This window comes from Caretta caretta, chromosome 4 (assembly GCF_965140235.1).
Source record: "Caretta caretta isolate rCarCar2 chromosome 4, rCarCar1.hap1, whole genome shotgun sequence".
Classification (NCBI taxonomy): Eukaryota; Metazoa; Chordata; order Testudines; family Cheloniidae; genus Caretta; species Caretta caretta.
Genome location: NC_134209.1, coordinates 108,778,522 through 108,799,412, shown reverse-complemented (window position 1 = coordinate 108,799,412; position 20,891 = coordinate 108,778,522). Strand labels below are relative to the sequence as shown.

At 40.0% G+C, this 20,891-nt stretch overlaps 1 protein-coding gene across 3 annotated transcripts in view; it reads right to left on the bottom strand.

The window, feature by feature from the left end:
- RFC1 (replication factor C subunit 1) overlaps positions 1-20,891 on the bottom strand; it is a 73,990-nt gene that overhangs the window by 26,743 nt on the left and 26,356 nt on the right. The window lies entirely within an intron of this gene.

The following is a 20,891-nucleotide window of genomic DNA, read 5'->3' as shown; positions in this document are numbered from 1 at the left end:
ATCAAAAGAGCCCTAAATGCTTTACAAACTATATTACTTCTCCCTCCACTGCAAATGTCACCATCTCTGACACTGAACAGCAGCCATTTAACAGCAGATAGCAAAAGTGGACAACAGTTCAGCCCACAAAGTAAACCTTTTTCAATTGAAATTGAGAGAAATTTGGCAAGATTATGGAATAGTCCACAGACCACAAAAATGAAGCGAGGATTTGGTCTTCCCTTCTCTTTAAGAGCTCTTTTTATAAAAAATTATTAAAACAGTTTGGTCCTTACAGTTCTGTTAAATCATTTTCAATATCAGTTCACAGGAAACCATTGCTACTAGCTGTTTTCATCAATAGATCAATGTTTCCCAATAGGCAGATATTCAAAGGATCCACACAGTGATTATTAGGATTCCTGAATCTGAGGCGGTCTGGGAACACAATTCATAGAAGAGACATAAGAGACTTACTGTATTGGGTTACCTAACTCTCTTGTCAGTATAGGACCATGCTCACATTATGTCTTCTATTGATGTGCTCATTCTGTGCCTGATCCAAAGCCCACTACAGTCAATGAAAAGACTCCCAAAGGACTTCAATGGGTTTTTAAATAAAGAGGAGACACTGCCACCAGGGTTATACAACTAAAATAAATCAAACAATACAGACATACTATGCCAAGTGACCAGATGAAGATGCAAGTTCAAAAATAGCATGGTTTGATTTTTTTTTTTTGTTTTATCAAGATTTGTTTCTATGGTGAATTATTGCTAGAAAACTTTCTAAATGGATGGATTTGAAGTGAGTATTTGGTGCCAGAGGAAATGGCAGGGGTACAAAGGACAGCATGCAAAGGCCAAAAAATAAATGAAAAGAAAATATGAATGGAGCAGTTGAGCAGGAGGCTTGAGTAGAGTGAAGGAGTAAAAAGAAAAGTGCAAAGATCTGATAAAAGCAGAATTGTCCAGAACTGAAATCTCCTTTGTGTACATGTAACTGAAGGCTGGTTTTACATTTCTCAAGGATGATGTTTCTACCACTTTCCTTGGGATACTGCACTACAAAGGGAAATTGTCCTAATATTCAGCTTAATACTTAGCCTTAGTTGTCCTTGTCTTAGTTTTATTTAGAGCTGAAACAATGAAAAAAATGTGTTCACAGAAATTTTAGCACAAAAATGTGTCCACTTTTCCAACCAGCTCTAATTGTATCTCCTTATTTCGAGTCATATATTTCTCATCTCTTTAGTAGCTTTCCTAAGGCTACATTATCCCACACCTACTTTCCACTGAAAATTATATGTGCTTGTTAGGTCTTCACAGTTTTCTGTCCTCCTTACCACATACGGGTTGATTTTCTGTATCCACGTATTCTGTCCCTTTTTTCTTCTTTTTTGGTTTAGAGTTTCTTCCTCCCCCCTCCTACCACCCAATAGAGGGTGATAGTAATAGCATTCGTGACATTAGCTGGAAGGTTTCTGCTATTGATCATTATTATTATGTGGTATACAACCCTCAAATGGGCAGGCTGATTATTGTTCAGGGCTATATGCTATGCTTGTGAGGGAAGGAACTAGCTTAGCAGCAGCTACATCAAAAAAATCACTGCAGAATGCCTGAAGACAAGATTTGTCCACCAGTTGAACAGTTGTACATCTGATTTGGCCCACACAGTAACTGACCAGAGAAAGAAATCAAACCTGGGTTTCAGACACAAAGGAACAGAGCCCTGCCTCTAGACCAAGAGCTTTACTTTTTTCAACACAACAATATATTTTCTTTAGGCAACAATACATCTCCTATAGCCATTAAGCTCAATTTAACTAAGTATAACATATCCAGGAGATTTGGCTATTGGATGCTTTAGGCTCCTAATTTGCCCTAGTTTAATACCTTAATAGTACACTGTTTGTTCTACTAACGTAATTTCAGAATTATTTTCACTTCTTACAATTTTTCAATTGAACAAGAAAATGCATTTCCGGGGTAAAACATGCATCTTACTAAAATTAACAGTTAATGGAGATATAACTACATTCATTTGTCTCTGGTAAAAAACACAGATCACCTTCTACTTTTAATTTTCTTAACCCTAAAGCCACCATATAATAGAACTGGGTCCTTACTTTTCTCTACTGATATCACAGTCTGCATACTAGTGAACAAGACAACTTCATTATTGCAACTTTTTTTAAAGCCAAAAAAATAAACACAAGATATTGCTTTTTGTGGGGTAGAGCAATGTAAAAGGATAAATACGATGAAGTTTAATTTAAAAGGATGTTGATTTTTTGGAGTCATATTTAGAATATGAGCACTTTAGTATGGTGGTTAACTAAAGCAAGGCACTAATTATGCCCTTGCTAGGAAAGACAGTATTAGATTTAGTGAGTGTACACTGAGAACAAACAGCAGATTTATAGGTTGCTGAGTGCTTTTGACCTCTGAACATAGTCATCTGAAAATGTAAATGGGGGAGAGACTTACAAAAACGTAAAAGTAACTGGCCAGAGGCAAATAAATCAATCACTCTGTTTCTAATCCAGTTTGCTTCCAAAAGAGAATTTTCAGTGGCATGACGATTTATCAAAAACAGATTCAGAAACAGTAATTTACCTAATTTCTTTTCAAATCACTAAGCCCCAGTACTTTAGAACTTTGAGGATGTGCTGACCACTCCAGGGAAGGCTTGACATATCTTCCTCACAACTAACCCGCACAGATCTGCCTTAATTTCCAGCTGTTCTTCTGAAGGTGAACTGAGCGGTGGTTTTTTTTATTAAACTGGGTTATGCCTTTTTATTTATGTGTCTTTATGATGTGTAAGGAGGACTTGAATTTTTTTTTTCCCTGCTCGTTGATTTACCGTAGAAATTTCAGGACTGTCCTATTTTACTGTAGAACTATTTAGAGGCATCAGATATATAATGAAAGGTTTAAGGTATGTCTATACTAGTACAGCGCTGCAGTGGCACAGCTGTACCGATACAGCTGCACAGCTGCAGCGTGTCTGGTGAAGACACTCAACGAGAGATCTCCCATCAGCTTTAAAAAAACCCAAAAACCCACTTCTGCGAGCAGCACAAGCTATGTCAGCAGGAGAAGTTCTCTTGCTGACATAGCGCTGTGCACACGAGCGCTTATGTTGGTGTAACTTGTCGCTCAGGGGAGTGGAATATTCACACCCCGAGCAACATAAATGTTGCCAACATAGATTGTAATGTAGACATAGCCTTTAATGAAGGGGCAGAGAGGTGCTGAAACACCCTTTCTACCAAGGTTTGTTAGCCAATGAAATGAAATAGGTGTTAATGAAGGCAAAACAAAAAGCGTTCAACTAAAAATCCCTTCGTCTCTCAATTGTTCAGCTATTACTCATCTATTATGTCATATTTCATTATATTCTCCATCTGCTATTGTTCCCCTGAATATTCTGAATCCAACATATTCTGAATTTCCAATGTAAAAACAGAGAAAAAAAAAATCTATCAGGCCTTCTTTATAAAAATCATTAACACCAAAGAAAGATAGTCTTCTGAATAATACATGGACTGGAAATTAACAGATTCAGACTCATTATTAGTATTATTGATATTGTAGTAGTAACTACAAGCCACAGTCATGGACCAGGCTGACTCCATTGTGCTAGGCACTGTACAAACAAGACAAAAGCATTCCTGTCCCACAGAGGTTACAATCATAAGTAATTCAAATCCTGGCTTGGTCTCAAACTTCCAGCGTGATCTTGGGCAAATTACTTAGTTTCTCTGTACCTCAGTTCCCAATTGGTATAATGAATTATCTCGCACTCCCTTTCTAATTTTCTATTTAGAGTGTAAACTATTTGAGGCAGGGACTTTATTATATATTTTTACATTATTTGGCCCTGATCTCTGCTGGGGTCTCCATGTATTATCATAACGCAAATAAGTAGCAAGTTTAATATGGTAGAATTACTTTAAAACAGACAGGCATACTGCAGCATAAAAAACTTCTAAACAGGTCAAAATTAACAGCAGCATAAGTTCTTTTGTTATTAAGATTATATTACATGTACATAATTATAGTGTGTTTTGGACATATCTTATAAAAGAAAAGCTACGTTTTAATACTGCCTCTTAATGTTAATCACCACACAGTTATTTATTTGCAACAACAGCACTTAGAAGCCCAGTTATGCACCAGAGTCCTATTGTGCTACGCACTGTACAAACACAAACCAAGAGTCCCCGTCCCAATGAATTTACAATTTAGATAAGGTATTATGGTGCCTCCATGTGGTTTATCCTTATGTCTTATTCTCCAGTCTGTGTGTGGGTTGTTTGTTGGTTTGTATGGGGAGGAGTCATTTTATTTTACTGTTTTGCTGCAATTATTTTAGAATCAGATTGACCAGTAGTTGATACATCACTTAATAAGATAGGACTATAGTTGTTAAATAATTTTGTAGATTTTTAGTGTTCTCCTTTTAAACAAAACTATAAGTAAAAGATATATTCAAAACCATTGAGGTTTTAAACAGAATAAACTCCAGGCAAGTGAACAAACCTTCAATAATTTTTGTATTTGCTTATTAAATTTAAAAACTAATTAACCTTAAAAAATATATTTTAAAAAATAATTAAAAAACAGATGCCGTATTTGACTAAGGAAATGTAATTCACATCATTTAAAAAAAAAAACTGAAATGGTCCAACAGTAACTCTAGGCTTAACTGGCCTTTATAGTCCTCTAGATTTGTTTTACATTCAGTTTCTCAACATACAATTTGATTCTAAATGCACTACAAACATGCACTTTAAACTAACACTGTTAGAGCTTCTGCCTAAAGTGAAATGTCAAGGCAATGTGATAATAAAAATATAAAAGCTACCAACCCCCAAGCTATTCAAATTTCAATCCTGTGTCACCACTTCATTGGAGAAGTTAAACAGATATGAACAAAGGCCACTCAATGAAGATTGTCTCCTTCTCTATCACATTCTTTCAGGGAGATGGAGGATTCGATCTTGGAACCCTTAAAAGTTCCAAAAGAGCCAAAGGGGATAACAACATACGGACTACTTGTACGAGTAAGCTTTTCCAGGATCAGACCCAAAATCTGGCACAACTACATGTTCTAAATATGACATTTATACATTTCAGAGGATTGGAACAAAACTGTATAGCCTTTAATATACTTTCTGTTCACTTTAAACTGAAACAAATAGATCACCAAATATAATTAATAGTTACTTTATAATTTCTCTTAAATTTTTTGTTGAAAAAAGTTTCAAAACCACTGGTTCTTTTAAAGTATGCTTTATCTCCAGAAATGCCATACTTAATATAATTTTCTTCAAATTAGATATTCACAGTACTGTACAAATGGAAACTTCTGAGTTATTGTGCTATTATATATACTTTCAAAATTAGCAGCCCATTAACTCTCACAATTAAGAGATTATGATCAGCAACTCTTATTTTATTAACTTGTACCAGAGTCATTTTTAGCCTAAGATAAAATTCAAGGCTGCTACGATTTCACAGAATTGATTTGAATGTGAATCCTTCCCACACTGTCAGATGTCACTAAATGAATATTTACAAAAATTAATATTGTGCTATTATATTAAATAGACTCCTGTCATGGAGTAGAAAATAGTATCGATCAAAATTTTAAAACACTTGAAAAACATGCTGCAAATATATACGTTTTTCTATTTCAGATATTGCTAAGTTAGTCTTCATTGTATTAAAAATATAATAGGTAAGTCTGCACATGTATATTACTTCGAGATATCAGACTTAATAAAATTTATTTTTTTTCCTATTACACAAACTATTCTATTCATGTGATAATCAAACATGTCTAATCTCAAAGAACAAAGAATGGCTATAAGTTATTAATTTAAGAGAGAATTGTTGCTTTACTTTTACTGGCTGATCCAACACATTCTCATTTAAATAAAAACAGGATTCCTGGCAGCTGAAGCTTAATACAACTTCTTTAATTCTGTTCATAACATTTATGTTTAAACACAAAACAGGACCACTCACTCCTGTTCTGATACCAGTTTTAGCCCACAGCATATTGTACAACATTTAAGAACAACCGACTGCAGTATGGGCTTTTAAGGAAAACTATAACATAACCTTAACCATAGCAACAAACCGCAACCTGATTATGCAGTGTTTTACAACTTTAATCACAAAATATGAAAAATGTGCTAAGTAGACAGCAGTCAAATAGCTAGAATTAGACTTGCCACATGCCTTAGGCACTTGGCTCATGGTGTCATTTCATGTTATTTGGTTTCATATACATTTTGAACTGTTTTATGCAATTATGGGAGACTAATGAAAGATTATATCTTGTTAAATAGTATCAATATCAATATCAGCAAATTTGGAGAAGTCTTGTAATCATCAAATAGTAAGAAACAGTGAAGAAACTGAATTTTTAGAAAACAGAAATCTTCACTAGAAAACCTTTCTTGAAAAAGAAACTACTCGCCTAACAACTAAAGTGTTATTTTAATTAAAGGGAAAAAATTACTTTAAGTGAAACTTAGAGACTTATAAGATGTAAGAACATTAAAAGTGTTTACAACCTGCTTTAAGAATTAGAAGAAATATTAAAAACCCACAATATTTTAAAAATATTCTACAATATTCTACAATAAATATTTTAAATACTCTACAATAAAATTACATTAATCAAGATGGAGACTTTTAAAAACTATGACAATCAGCTTGCTTGCTGCAAGTAGCACAAATTTCATTTTTAGTACGATAGTTCTTAGCGAAGTAGGCTCAGAATAGCCAGCTTAAAAGTTTTTTGAAGACTTAAGTTTCAAAACACTTTTCCAGTGTTTTCATGATAAGTGATTCTTTCCTTTAAAACTGTCAGCTAGAATGAGCAAACTGTACATAGTGTTTTTAAAATTACATTTTACCCACCTTACTTAACGCAAGACAGATTGTAGGTCAAGATGAGGTGTACATTGTGAGTATATCAGAGTGCCAGCTCTGCTATAGGTAAGGTTACACAGAAGGAGTTTCTCAAAGGACCACTTTTAAGCGATCTAAAATCTGCATGCATGTTTATTCAGATGCCTTGAAATTTGGCGTCCGTAGCGTTAGTAATCCAAATTGGAGAAAGGGGTTCTCATGATACAGACTTCCCAAAAAACAGCATTTCTTAAGATTGATAGGTTTCAGAGTAACAGCCGTGTTAGTCTGTATTCGCAAAAAGAAAAGGAGTACTTGTGGCACCTTAGAGACTAACCAATTTATTTGAGCATGAGCTTTCGTGAGCTACAGCTCACTTCATCAGATGCATACCGTGGAAACTGCAGCAGACTTTATATATACACAGAGAATATGAAACAATACCTCCTCCCACCCCACTGTCCTGCTGGTAATAGCTTATCTAAAGTGATCATCAGGTGGGCCATTTCCAGCACAAATCCAGGTTTTCTCACCCTCCACCCCCCCCACACAAATTCACTCTCCTGCTGTTGCTAGCCCATCCAAAGTGACAACTCTTTACATAATCAAGTCGGGCTATTTCCTGCATAAATCCAGGTTTTCTCACATCCCCCCCACCCCCACACACGTGTATGGGGGTGGGGGGGATGTGAGAAAACCTGGATTTATGCAGGAAATAGCCCGACTTGATTATGTAAAGAGTTGTCACTTTGGATGGGCTAGCAACAGCAGGAGAGTGAATTTGTGGGGGGGGGGGGGTGGAGGGTGAGAAAACCTGGATTTGTGCTGGAAATGGCCCACCTGATGATCACTTTAGATAAGCTATTACCAGCAGGACAGTGGGGTGGGAGGAGGTATTGTTTCATATTCTCTGTGTATATATAAAGTCTGCTGCAGTTTCCACGGTATGCATCTGATGAAGTGAGCTGTAGCTCACGAAAGCTCATGCTCAAATAAATTGGTTAGTCTCTAAGGTGCCACAAGTACTCCTTTTCTTAAGATTGATAGTTTCTAACTTTTTTTTTTGGCCCACACTTTGGAGTCAATCCATGGCTCTCACTAAGCCCCACGTGTTCTCAATCATTTAACATCTACCCAGCTAGTGCTTGGCACCCACTGCCTCTGTGGGGAAGCAATATTAAAAAAGGGAGGCTTGAACCTATCTGGAGGGCTAACGCTCATGTACCAAATGGATTGCACTGGGCATGTGCAGAAACACAAGCCAAGAGACTCGCAAGACAGTCGGTTTTCACATAACATGAGTGGCTCAAGGGGACATGCTGTGGCCATTAAACCAGAACTATAACCAGGCACTACGTTTGAAACCCACCCTTGGCAGAAATCCAGAAGTGAAATGTAGGCATGTTGCTACAAGAAGCTTCTGTCCAAGGGTTGTTGGGGAGGGTGGGGGCAGAATCTGAGTACAAAATTCAGAATGTGCTCAAAACTATTTTTGAAAATAAAAAAAATTACGCATGAAAATGCTTGCTGGGAGGGAAGAAGGAATTAGTGTCGCAGAGGAGTCAGGAGGAAACCAGGAGAGAGTATGGGGCTGCAACAGTTGGGTAATAGGGAGGAGTAGGATAAACAAAGATGGCAGCTCAGGTCAGTCAGAGAGGTTGGGACTAAGGAGAGTGGGGGGAAGGCAGAGGAAACACAGGATTGGGGGAGGGGAGGCCTGTCAGCCCCAAATTCTTCATTCTTATGTGTGCGCACACCAGGATTTGTGGATCCCTATCCCTCTGGGGGTGTTTGAGCTCCTCACCCTGCCTCCCGAGGTGAACCAGGATGCAGGGGAGGGGCTCCTGAAAACAACACATTTAAACCTTGAGAACCAGGAAAAACAAAGTTAAGGTACATGCCACCACCATGTGGAGCGGAGAGATTAGCTGGAGTGGGGCAGGACTCGGTGTGCCAGGGGCACGGCTGGGGAGGGCAAGCTGAAGAGAAGGAATCCTGCTGGAGGGTGTGGTGGGAGTGTGGAGCCAAGTTCAGCATTCAGTTGTGGCTATCTAACCAAAGAAGCATGCATCCCCTAGAAGACTGCTGCCTGTGATATGTTTACGTAGCAAGAAGCACCTTATTACATGCTAGTTGCTTCTACAGTGCTAACTACGGGTGTAACGATACTGCCTTTGGTGGGACACTTCTGAATTCTGGTCTACACTACAGGGTTAGTTTGAATTGAGCCACGTTACGTAGATTTTAAAATGCATTCATCTACATAACCAACCCTGTTCTGTTGACCTAAAGGGCTCTTAAAATTGACTTCTGTACTCCTCCCTGGAGAGGGGAGTAGTGCTAAAATCGACCTTGCTGGGTCAAATTTGGGGTAGTGCGGACACAAATCTACGGTATTGGCCTCCAGGAACTATCCCAGAGTGCTCCAATGTGACCGCTCTGGACAGCGCTTTCAACTCCGATGCACTAGCCACGTACACAGGAAAAGCCCCGGGAATTTTGAATTTCATTTCCTGTTTGGCCAGCGTGGCGAGCTCAACAGCACAGGTGACAATTTAGTCCCCCCAGAATCACAAACGAGCTCTAGCATGGACCAAAAGGGAGACACTGGATCTGATTGCTGTATGGGGAGAAGAATCTGTACAGTCCAAACTCCAATCCAAAAGAAGAAATGAAAATATATATACCAAAATCGCACAGGGCATGATGGACAGAGGCTCCAACAGGGACACACAGCAGCGCCACGTGAAAGCTAAGGAGCTCAAGCAAGCCTACCAAAAGACAAAGGAGGCAAACGGTCGCTCCAGGTCAGAGCCCTATACATGCCACTTCTATGATCAGCTGCATGCCATTCTAGGGGGGGACCCTACCACTACCCCACCACTGTCCATGGATACCTGCAAGGGGGTAGTCTCACGCAACAGGGAGGAGGATTTTGTGGATGAGGAAGAGGAGAGGAGAAGAATGCGCAGCAGGCAAGTGGTGAATCCGTTCTCCCCAGCAGCCAGGGGCTTTTCATCACCCTGGAGCCAATACCCTCCCAAGGCAGGACACCCAACTCTGAAGCTGGAGAAGGCACCTCTGGTGAGTGCACATTTGTAACTACAGTACAGGGTTTAAAAGCAATAGTGTTTAATGTTTGATTTGCCCTGAAGAATTCGGATGCATTTGCGGCCAGTACAGCTACTGGAAAAGTCTGTTAACGTGTCTGGGGATGGAGCGGGAATCCTCCAGTGAAGCTCTCCTGGAGGTACTCTGAAAGCCTCCGCAGAAGATTTCTGAGGAGGGCTGCCTTATTTCATCCTCTATAGTAGGACACTCTACCATGCCAAGCCAGTAGCAAGTACTCTGGAAGTACTGCAGCACAAAGCATGGCAGCGAATGGTCCTGGGTTTTGGTCGCATTCATATATATCTTTCTGTGTTAGCCTCAGGAGAGTGATATCATTCATGGTCACCTGGTTGAAATAGGGGAATTTTTGTAAGGGAACAGTAAAAGGACCCTGTTCATGCTGTGTTGTTTGCACTTGGCTAAAAGGTATCATCCCGGAGAATAGCCACGCGGCGGGGTGGGGAGAGGTGTGTGCTGCACATCCACCTGAAAACTGCAGCCCCTCCTTTTAAATGTGAAACCCAACCAGCATTGCTTGCTATGGGAAAGGATGGCGCTGCAGTTTGAAACGATTCCCACATGTTATGAAGGCGTAAGATGTCAACCCCGCATACCAAAAGGCTTACCATGGCTGCCTGGAAACCGAATTCTGTTGCCCAGCTGTTTGTGATGTGTCACCATACCAGCAGGCGCTCAATATAAAAGGCAAAATGCGACCTTGTACCTAAAGCACATGTGCCGTCTGCTGTGAATTGCTTGATTCACTGTGAAAGAGTCTCCCTTTTGTTCTCAGCAATGACATGTTTCAGAGTAGCAGCCGTATTAGTCTGTATTCGCAAAAAAGAAAAGGAGTACTTGTGGCACCTTAGAGACTAACAAATTTATTTGAGCATAAGCTTTCGTGAGCTACAGCTCACTTCATTGGATTCATTCAGTGGAACCACTGAATGCATCCAATGAAGTGAGCTGTAGCTCACGAAAGCTTATGCTCAAATAAATTTGTTTCTCTAAGGTGCCACAAGTACTCCTGTTCTCAGCAATATATCATTTTAAATTTTACTCTCCCTTTTTATCTCCTCCAAGGTGCAAATGTTTTTATGTTCCCCCATCATCTCCGTCCCTGAGGTTATCGCAGATTAGAAGGTGAAAAAACCGCACTCGCAATGACATGTTTTCTGAGCTCATGCAGTCCCCCTGCACTGATAGGGCACAGCTTAATGCATGGAGGCATTCAGTGGCAGAGGCCAGGAAAGCATTAAGTGAGCACAAAGAGCAGAGGCAGGAGGCAATGTGGAGGCTAATGGGGGAGCAAACTGACATGATGAAACGTCTGTTCGAGCTGCAGGAAAGCCAACAAGAGCACAGCCCACCACTGCATCTATTGTATAACCACCTGCCCTCCTCCCCAAGTTCCATATCCTCCTCACCCAGACGCCCAAGAAAGCAGGGGAGGGGAGGTTCCCCCCCCCCCCCCGGGCACCCAGCCACTCCACTCCAGAGGATGGCCCAAGCAACAGAAGGCTGTCATTCAAACAGTTTTGATTTGTAGTGTGGCTACAATAAGCCATGTGGCCTTGTCCTTCCCTCCTCCCGCACCCCACCCCACCCAGGCTACCTTGTCAGTTATCTCACTTTTGTTTTAATTAATAAAAAAAGAATGCATGGTTTCAAAACAATAATGACTTTATTTCCTTTGCCAGCTGTGATCAAAGGGGGGAGGGTGGTTGGCTTTCAGGGAATTAAAATCAAAGAGGGCGGGTTTGCAGCAAGGAGGAACACATACAACAGTCACACTGTAGCCTGGCCAGTCAGATTTTGAAAACCAGTTTCATCTCTGATGCGCAGCGCGCCTAGCTGTGCTCTTCGAATCGCCCTGGTGTCTGGCTGCTCAAAATCAACCGCCAGGCAATTTGTCTCAACCTCCCAAACTGACAAACGTCTTCCCCTTACTCTCACAAATATTATGGAGTACACAGCAAGCAGCAATAATAATGGGAATGTTGGTTGTGCTGAGGTCTAACCTAGTCAGCAAACAGCACCAGCGACCCTTTAAACGTCCAAAGGCACATTCTACCACCATTCTGCACTTGCTCAGCCTATAGTTGAACTGCTCCTTACCACTGTCCAGGCTGCCTGTGTACGGCTTCATGAGCCATGGCAGGAAGGGGTAGGCTGGGTCCCCAAAGATAACTATAGGCATTTCAACATCCCCAACAGTTATTTTCTGGTCTGGGAAGAAAGTCCCTTGCTGCAGCTGTTGAAACAGACCAGAGTTCCTGAAGTTGCAAGAGTCATGTACCTTTCCCAGCCATCCCACATTTTTGTTGGTGAAATGTCCCTTGTGATCCACCAGTCCTTGCAGCACCATTGAGAAGTACCCCTGGTGGTTTAAGTACTGGTTGGCAAGGTGGTCTGGTGCCAAGATAGGGATATGCATGCCGTCTATCAGCCCACCACAGTTAGGGAACCCCATTGCAGCAAAGCCATCCATTAGGACCTGCACATTTCCCAGAGTCACTACCCTTGATAACAGAACGTCAGTGATTGCATTGGCTACTTGGATCACAGCAGTCCCCACGGTAGTCTTGCCCACTCCAAATTGATTCCCAACTGACCGGTAGCAGTCAGGCGTTGAAAGCTTCCACAGGGCTATCGCCACTCGCTTCTCAGCTGTCAGGGCAGCTCTCATCTTGGTATTCCTACACTTTAGGGTGGGGGAAAGCAACTCAAAGTTCAAGGAAAGTGGCCTTACGCATGCGAAAATTTCGCAGCCACTGTGAATCATCCCATACCTGCAACACTATGAGGTCCCACCAGTCTGTGCTTGTTTGCCGGGCCCAGAATCAGCATTCCACTGTATCAACCAGCCCCACTGCCACCACGATGTCCCAATTGCCACAGCCCGTGGTTTCAGGAATGTCTGTGTCCATGTCCTCATCACAATGTGCTGGCGTCTCTTAGCCCGGTTCTGCAATACTCCAGGATAATGCGCGAGGTGTTTACAATGCTCACAACAGCAGCGGTGAGCTGAGCGGGCTCCATGCTTGCAGTGGTATGGCGTCTGCATGCGTAACCCAGGAAAAAAGGCATGAAACAATTGTCTGCCATTGCTTTCACAGAGGGAGGGGGGCAACTGACGACATATATCCAAAACCACCTGCAACAATGTTTTAGCCCCATCAGGCATTGGGAGCTTAACCCAAAATTCCAATGGGCAGTGGAGACTGTGGGAACTGTGGGATAGCTACGCACAGTGCACCGCTCCATAAGTCGATGCTAGCCACAATATTGAGGATGCACTCCGCCGACTTAATGCGCTTAGTGGGGACATACACAATCAACTGTATAAAATGTATTTCTAAAAATCAAATTCTATAAAATCGACCTAATTTTGTAGTGTAGACAGAGTACCAATTCAGGACAAATTGCTTAGAGCAGGGGAGTTACAGCCCAAGGCTGGGGTTCCTTTGAACACCAAGGCAAACCAAACCAGCCAAACAAAGACGACTTCGGTTTTACCCCTACAAGTCATACAAGCAATTTCCTTAGAAACTCCAGTTTCCAGGCACCACCAGTGCCACTCACTATGGGGACGAATGGTTATGAAAACCAATACCCCCGTAAAAGAAAAAAGGTTCTCCCAATCCCAAAGGGCCAAGCCCCAGACCCAGGTCAATATATTAATCAGATCTTACCCACAAATCACACTGTTGCCAATCCTTTAGAATCTAAAATCTAAAGGTTTATTCATAAAAGGAAAAAGATACAGATGAGAACGAGAATTGGTTAAATGGAACCAATTACATACAGTAATGGCAAAGTTCTTGGTTCAGGCTTGTAGAAGTGATGGAATAAACTGCAGCTTCAAATCAAATCTCTGGAGTACATCCACAGCTGGGATGGGTCATTCAGTCCTTTGTTCAGAGCTTCCATTTGTAGCAAAGTCCGTCCAGAGGCAAGAAGCAGGACTGAAGGCAAAGTGGAGATGAGGCAGCTGCCTTTTATAGTCTCTTCCAGGTGGAAGGACGCCTTTTTGTTCTTACTGTGGAAAAGTACAGCAGCAAGATGGAGCTCGGAGTCACATGGGCAAGTCACATGTCCATGCATGTCTCAGTTTGCAGGCCAATGACATTGTTTACACGTTAGTTTGAACATTCCCAGGAAAGCTCAGATGTGGATTGGCATCTCCCAAAGTCCACTGTCAGTTAAGTGTTTCTTGAATAGTCCCCTCTCAAGAAGCTGACCAAATGCTTCACTGAGGCTACTTAGAATCAAAACACATTGATATACAAATACACAGACAATAGTCATATCTTCAGCTACAAAAATGATACACCCAGACAGATAGCATAATCATAATCAGCAAATCATAACCTTTTTATAGACACCTCACATGACAACCTTTGTACAATATTTGCTGCAAATATGTAACAGTGGTTGCAGTTTATGTCAATAATGTCACAACTGGTTTAATGGGATGGGAAGATGAGCTGGAAATGTTGGTGGGAGACAAAATGCAGAACTGGCGGGGATGGAAAAGAGACATCAGTCTTGTCTCATCTGCTTGAAGTTACTGTAGCTCCCATATAATACAACTGTCAAGATTTTAGGACCTAGACCATGCCTGTGATTTCTCTCACTGGCCCTCTCAGCAATTACATGTTGCAAACATTCCAAAGCACGTCCATTATCCCCCTTCTAGTGTAACAAAGTGTTCAGGAGGGAGGAGCAGCTCTTAGAAACCATGCGTCCAAGTGGAGAGACAACTGGACTAAGCTATCCCTGACTCTGCCACTGGCCTGTTGTGGGACGTTGGTCAAGTCGCTTCACCTCCTTGTGTCTCAGTTTCCCCATCTGTAAAATGGGGGCAGAGATGTAAAGGGCTTTGGGATTTACTGATGAAAAGCACTATATAAGAGCTAAGTATTATTACCAAGTTACAGCAGCATATCAGCTACAAACCTAGGTGAGAACTACAACTGCATAAATGCCCACTAACTACTACAAACCTTTCTCTATTAAAAACAAAAAGAAAAAACACACTAAGAAATTCACTGAAACATCATTAACACAGTTACGGTTGTCCTGTGGTGTCTCGTGCCCTTCCAGAACATTGACTTCAATGACACAAACCTCAGGAAACCAGGAAATGAAGAGTTAAGGTATTTCAAACTTCAACTTCTGGAAAACCAGGAAACAGAGTAAAGCCAACATAATCCTAACTCTGCCCTCTTAGAGCAATGATCCAATAAATCCATACTTGCACTCTGCCTTTGCAGATATGTTCTCTGAATGTTGTGACCTGACAACTACAACACAGAATCTAACGTTCACTCTTTGCTAAGGCAAAACTTGTGTTTAGGTGAGCTGTACTAAACAGGAGTTACCTGCACTTGTTCTACACTCATACACTGAGCCTAATTCTCCAAAACAACCCCATACTTGCTAAATCTGACAGCTTCTCCCCCCCCCCTTTTATTACCCATCCATTCACTCTCATTGCAGGATTCCATCTAATACTATAGTTTCATTTACCGATCATTAAACCCACAGACCACTCATATACCACCTCACTGTTGACAATCCCCATGCTAAAATGACTCCTGTGCACTGCTGCTACTCAACCTACAGAATTTAGCACTGAAATGAGACATATTGAATCTTTCAAACTACATATGCACCTCTTTTCTTTGATCACACAAATGGGGAGCTCAGACCCTCACAGAGGGCCAGCATCCTCCCAGATTGCCTCTTATCACAATCACAGATAGGCCAAGGTGCTCCAACTAATCCCTCCACCATTCAATACAACTACAGCTAGCATAGTGAATGCATCTCGAGTGGCTATTACCAGCTCCAGAGTGGCACAGTGAAGGTTGTGTTAGCGTGTACCTTAACCCTATTTCCTGATTTTCAGAAGCTGATATTTGAAATACCTTAACTCTTTGTTTCTTTCCTCGTTTTCAGAAGTCTGAGTGTCACTGCACTCTATGTTCTGGAAAGGAAAGAGACACCATAGGATAACTTTACCTTTCCATTAAATATGTTTTTCAGTGAATTCAGTCAAAAGTAGCAGCATTTTTTTGCATTCCGATATTACATTTTTGAGAACACAATATTAAAAACAAAAACCCCAATTATGCTACTAAAAGTCTATTATATCCTGACCTCTCAAGGAAGTAATCTAAAAACCTGTGTAAGTGTTCAAAAATATATAAAGTTACCACAGCAAAGTCTGTGAAAAGAATGGAATACACACACACACACACACAGGTTTAAAAAGTTCAATATATTCAAAAAGTGTCAAACCAAATTACGAAAGCACAAGGTCCAAAGCACACTATATTATCAACTAGCACGTGCCATTTCTACCCTCCCCCATCAACTAGGTTAAGAATTACTGACAGCTGTACAAAATTTATAGGGGAAGTGTTTGCTAATGAACCCTCATCTCCCTAATGATGACATCAAAGTACATGACACTGACCAGATAAACCTCATTTAACAATTCAAAGTAAGTAACTGAAAAAATATAATTTAGTCTCATCACTTCCCAAACAAGGGAAAGAGAGCACAGTAACCAGAAATGGTAGATCACAAAAATTATTTAAAATCCTACATTTCCCTTCTGAAGAAAAGTGTTATACAAAGAAGCATTAAGTTAAGAGTCTTGTTTCACAAGCTTAGAATTAAAATGAAAAAACCATAAGATTCATATTATAAGATATGGGAGAATATTCTTTAAAACTCTTATAACTAAGCATGATCTCACATGTGGCCCATAATGTTATGGCTTAACTAAAGTTGCATCGGTAAAGGAGAGAGAAATTAACTCAGCTTTGTACATCAACCAAAGTGAATTAAAAAAAATTAACAAATAAGTCACTTGGACATAAAGTAACTGTAGCATCCTTTAAAAACTGATTTTGTGGTTGCTATGTGAATAAGTGACAAAGCAGGAAGAAACCTACTACGGCATAAGTCTATGCTATAAAGCTTTGCTGACATGCCTATTTCAGCTAGGAATTTGTAACAAAAAAAAAAAAAAGAAAGCCTATGAGCAGACATAGGACAATGCTAACTCCTTCTTTTGCACCTGAAAACAAAGTAGGAGCTATTCCAGATCACAAAGCACAGTTTAATAAATAGGCTACCATATTCTGCACCTCTTGAAATATGAGTAGTTTTAAGATGTAGCCCCTCCAAGTGGGTATGGGCAGCAGTCCAGATAAAGAAATTTCTCCTAAATCACAGGAGCACGATCCCAGGGATTAACTCCCTATTCTTAGTTTGGTCTAACCTATTTGATTCAGTCTGCTGGTTGCTTTAATTTTGCTTCCTTTGATTTTCCTTCCCTAGCATCCTTTTCAGTCACCAAGAGTCACAAACGCCATGTCTGACAAACAAAAGCAGGTGACATTTTTCCATGGGAACAGAAAGCACTTTTCCATTATCATCATTAAGAAAAGGAGTACTTGTGGCACCTTAGAGACTAACAAATCTATTTGAGCATAAGCTTTCGTGAGCTATAGCTTATGCTCAAATAAATTGGTTAGTCTCTAAGGTGCCACAAGTACTCCTTTTCTTTTTGCGAAAACAGACTAACACGGCTGCTACTCTGAAAATTATCATTGTAACTAATCTCTTGTTGATTTACACAGCTCTGAACAAAAACCCTAAAATCTAGCATTTTTCTGCTGTTCTGATTTTCCTACAGAAAGATATGAGGCTCAATCAGCAAAGCAATAACTAATCTGCAAATGTTCATGTTTTCACATACTAGCTGAATGACAATTTAAAAAATCTACACTGGGTCTCCATCACATTAGTGCAGATTGTGAATTCTATGGGACAGGTACTGTCTTTCAGCTTGTCTTCACTGCCAGAGTTAGACTGGAGTAACTAGTGAGAGTGTCTACACTTGTGAAACACAAGAGCTATGCTGTGTATGTAACATATCTGCTATTTGCAGTGTACTGGGGTTAGCTAACCTATGTTAGGTAACCCAGGTCAAAACAGCATCGAAGACACAGCAATTCTGCTTTTAATTCAGGTTAGTAGCTTCTTTTTTCTTTACTTTTTTTTTTCCCCAAAGGGGGCGGGGGAGATATATACATACCTACTATTAGCCAATATCATCATTCCCAGAATGCCTTGTATTCATACAAACTTTACTCAGTGTAAAGCTTAATATAACCTCTCTTAGGGTATCCAGAGATTTAAAAAATTTATCGCGATTAAATTGCACTGTTAAACAATAGAATACCATTTATTTTATTTTTGGAGGTTTACTACATTTTCAAATATATTACTTTCAATTACAACACAATACAAAGTGTACAGTACTCACTTTCTATTTATTTTATTACAAATATTTTCACTGTAAAAAACAAAACAATTTTTTTCAGTTCACCTCATACAAGTACTGTAGTGCAATCTCTTTATCATGAAAGTTGAACTTACAAATGTAGAATTATGTACCAAAAAAACGGCATTCAAAAATAAAACAATGTAAAATTTTAAAGCCTACAAGTCCACTCAGTCCTACTTCTTGGTCAACCAATCACCAGACAAACAAGGTTGGTTACAATTTGCAGGAGATACTGCTGCCTACTTCTTGTTTACCATGTCACCTGAAAGGGAGACCAGGCGTTCGCATGGCACTGTTTTAGCCGGTGTTGCAAGATATTTATGTGCCAGATGGGCTAAAGATTCATATGTCCTTTCATCTTCAACCACCATTCCATAGGAAATGCATCCATGCTGATGATGGGTTCTGCTCAATAGTGATCCAAAGCAGAGTGCACCGATGCATGTTCATTTTCATCATCCGAGTCAGATGCCACCAGCAGACGGTTCATTTTCTTTTTTCGTGGGTTGGGTTCTGTAAGTTCCATATCAGAGTGTTGCTCTTTTAAGACTTCTAAAAGCATGCTCCACACCTTGCCACTCTCAGATTTTGGAAGGCACTTCAGATTCTTAAATGTTGGGTCGAGTGCTGTAGCTATTTTTAGAAATCTCACATCGATACCTTCTTTGTGTTTTGTCAAATCTGCTGTGAAAGTGTTCTTAAAACAAACATGTGCTGGGTCATCACCAGAGACTGCTATAACATGAAATATATGCAGAATACGGGTAAAACAGAGCAGGAGACATACAATTCTCCTGCAAGAAGTTCAGTCACTAATTTAATGAACGCTATTTTAAGGAGAATAAATCAGCCTGGAAGCACATCCTCTGGAATGGTAGTCGAAGCATGGAAGGGGCATACAAATGTTTGGCATATCTGGCACGTAAATACCTTGCAATGCCGCTACAAAAGTGCCATGTGAACACCTGTTCTCGCTTTCAGGTGACACTGTAAATAAGGCGCAGGCAGCAGTATCTCCCGTCAATGTAAACAAACTTGTTTGTTTGTCTTAGCCATTGGCAGAATAAGACATAGGACTGAGTGGACTTGTAGGCTCTAAAGTTTTACACTGTTTTGTTTTTGAGTGCAGTTATGTAACCAAAAAAAAAAGAACCTGCATTTGTAAGTTACACTTTCACAATAAAGAGATTGCACTTCAGTACTGGTATGAGGTGAACTGAAAAATACTATTTCTTTTGTTTATCATTTTTACAGTGCAAATATTTATAATAAAAAATAATATAAAGAGAGCACTGTGCACTTTGTATTCTGTGTTGTAATAGAAATCAATATTGAAAATCTAGAAAAACATTCAAAATATGTAATAAATTTCAATTAGTATTCTATTGTTATAAGTGCAATTAATCGTGATTAATTTTTTTAGTTAATCGCGTGAGTTAACTGCGATTAACAGCCCTAACCTCTATCTTTTATATCTGTAGAATATGTCAGAAACAAGATATAAGTTCTACTGAGGCTTGCCAAATATGAACAGTGTGCTAGGTATATCGCTAATACAATGTGCTAGGGATACTTGGTTGTCTTTGTTCTGTGAAAAACAGGTATGAAACTAGATAAGAGAAGGGGATTGAGGTCTGTAATAATACAGTGGCATTTTCAGTCTGTTGTAAACAAAATGAATATAAATATGAGCAGAATTGAGTTCATTCTTTGGAACAGACAAACTGCTGCAAGACTGTTCTCCGGATGGGTAATACATGAACCAGTCTCTTTTTGCTGATTTATCTGTCTTTAATAAACTGAGCAATCTGACATCTCTTTAATGGACAACCTAAACCAAATCACTAATACTAGTAAGTGAACCGATTAGCAGCACAGAGTGATTGGATTAGCAGCTGATGAGCTGTGCTAACTCAACAGGTAGCCTGTAGCTGCATCTCTATTGCATCATTAGTATCACCCACACTCAAACTAGCTGGCTTGAGTTTAAACCACCACTTAACTCAAGCTATGGATTGTGTGTGGACAGGAGTCATGTGATGGATAACACCAAGTGATACCTCAAGCCAACACAGCAGTGAAGACAAGCCTAGCTCTATATTGCCCTGATACAGCAGCACCTAATCCCAGTTAAGTAATACAAATATAGATTCTACTGTGATTACTGCAAAACAATAGTGCAGATGCAAAAATGGTATCCTTGAAATTTGAAGTTTTGCTTTTCCCAACAGAGATGGGAAAGATAAATACTTTTAGAGTAGCAAGAGGAAGGAGAATACCATGTTATGTCTTCACATATATACGGTTTACAAGTAGGAAAAAAAGAAAGGTTAAAAAGAGCAGGGAAGAGAGAACAAGCCACTGAATAATATTGAATAGCACATTTCTATGTACAGCAGCCAAATCATTATTTTGGATCAATGAATTACAATACCAGTTTTTTCAATCCTCAATTGTATGTATGTGAGAGAGAAATAATAGGTTACATAAA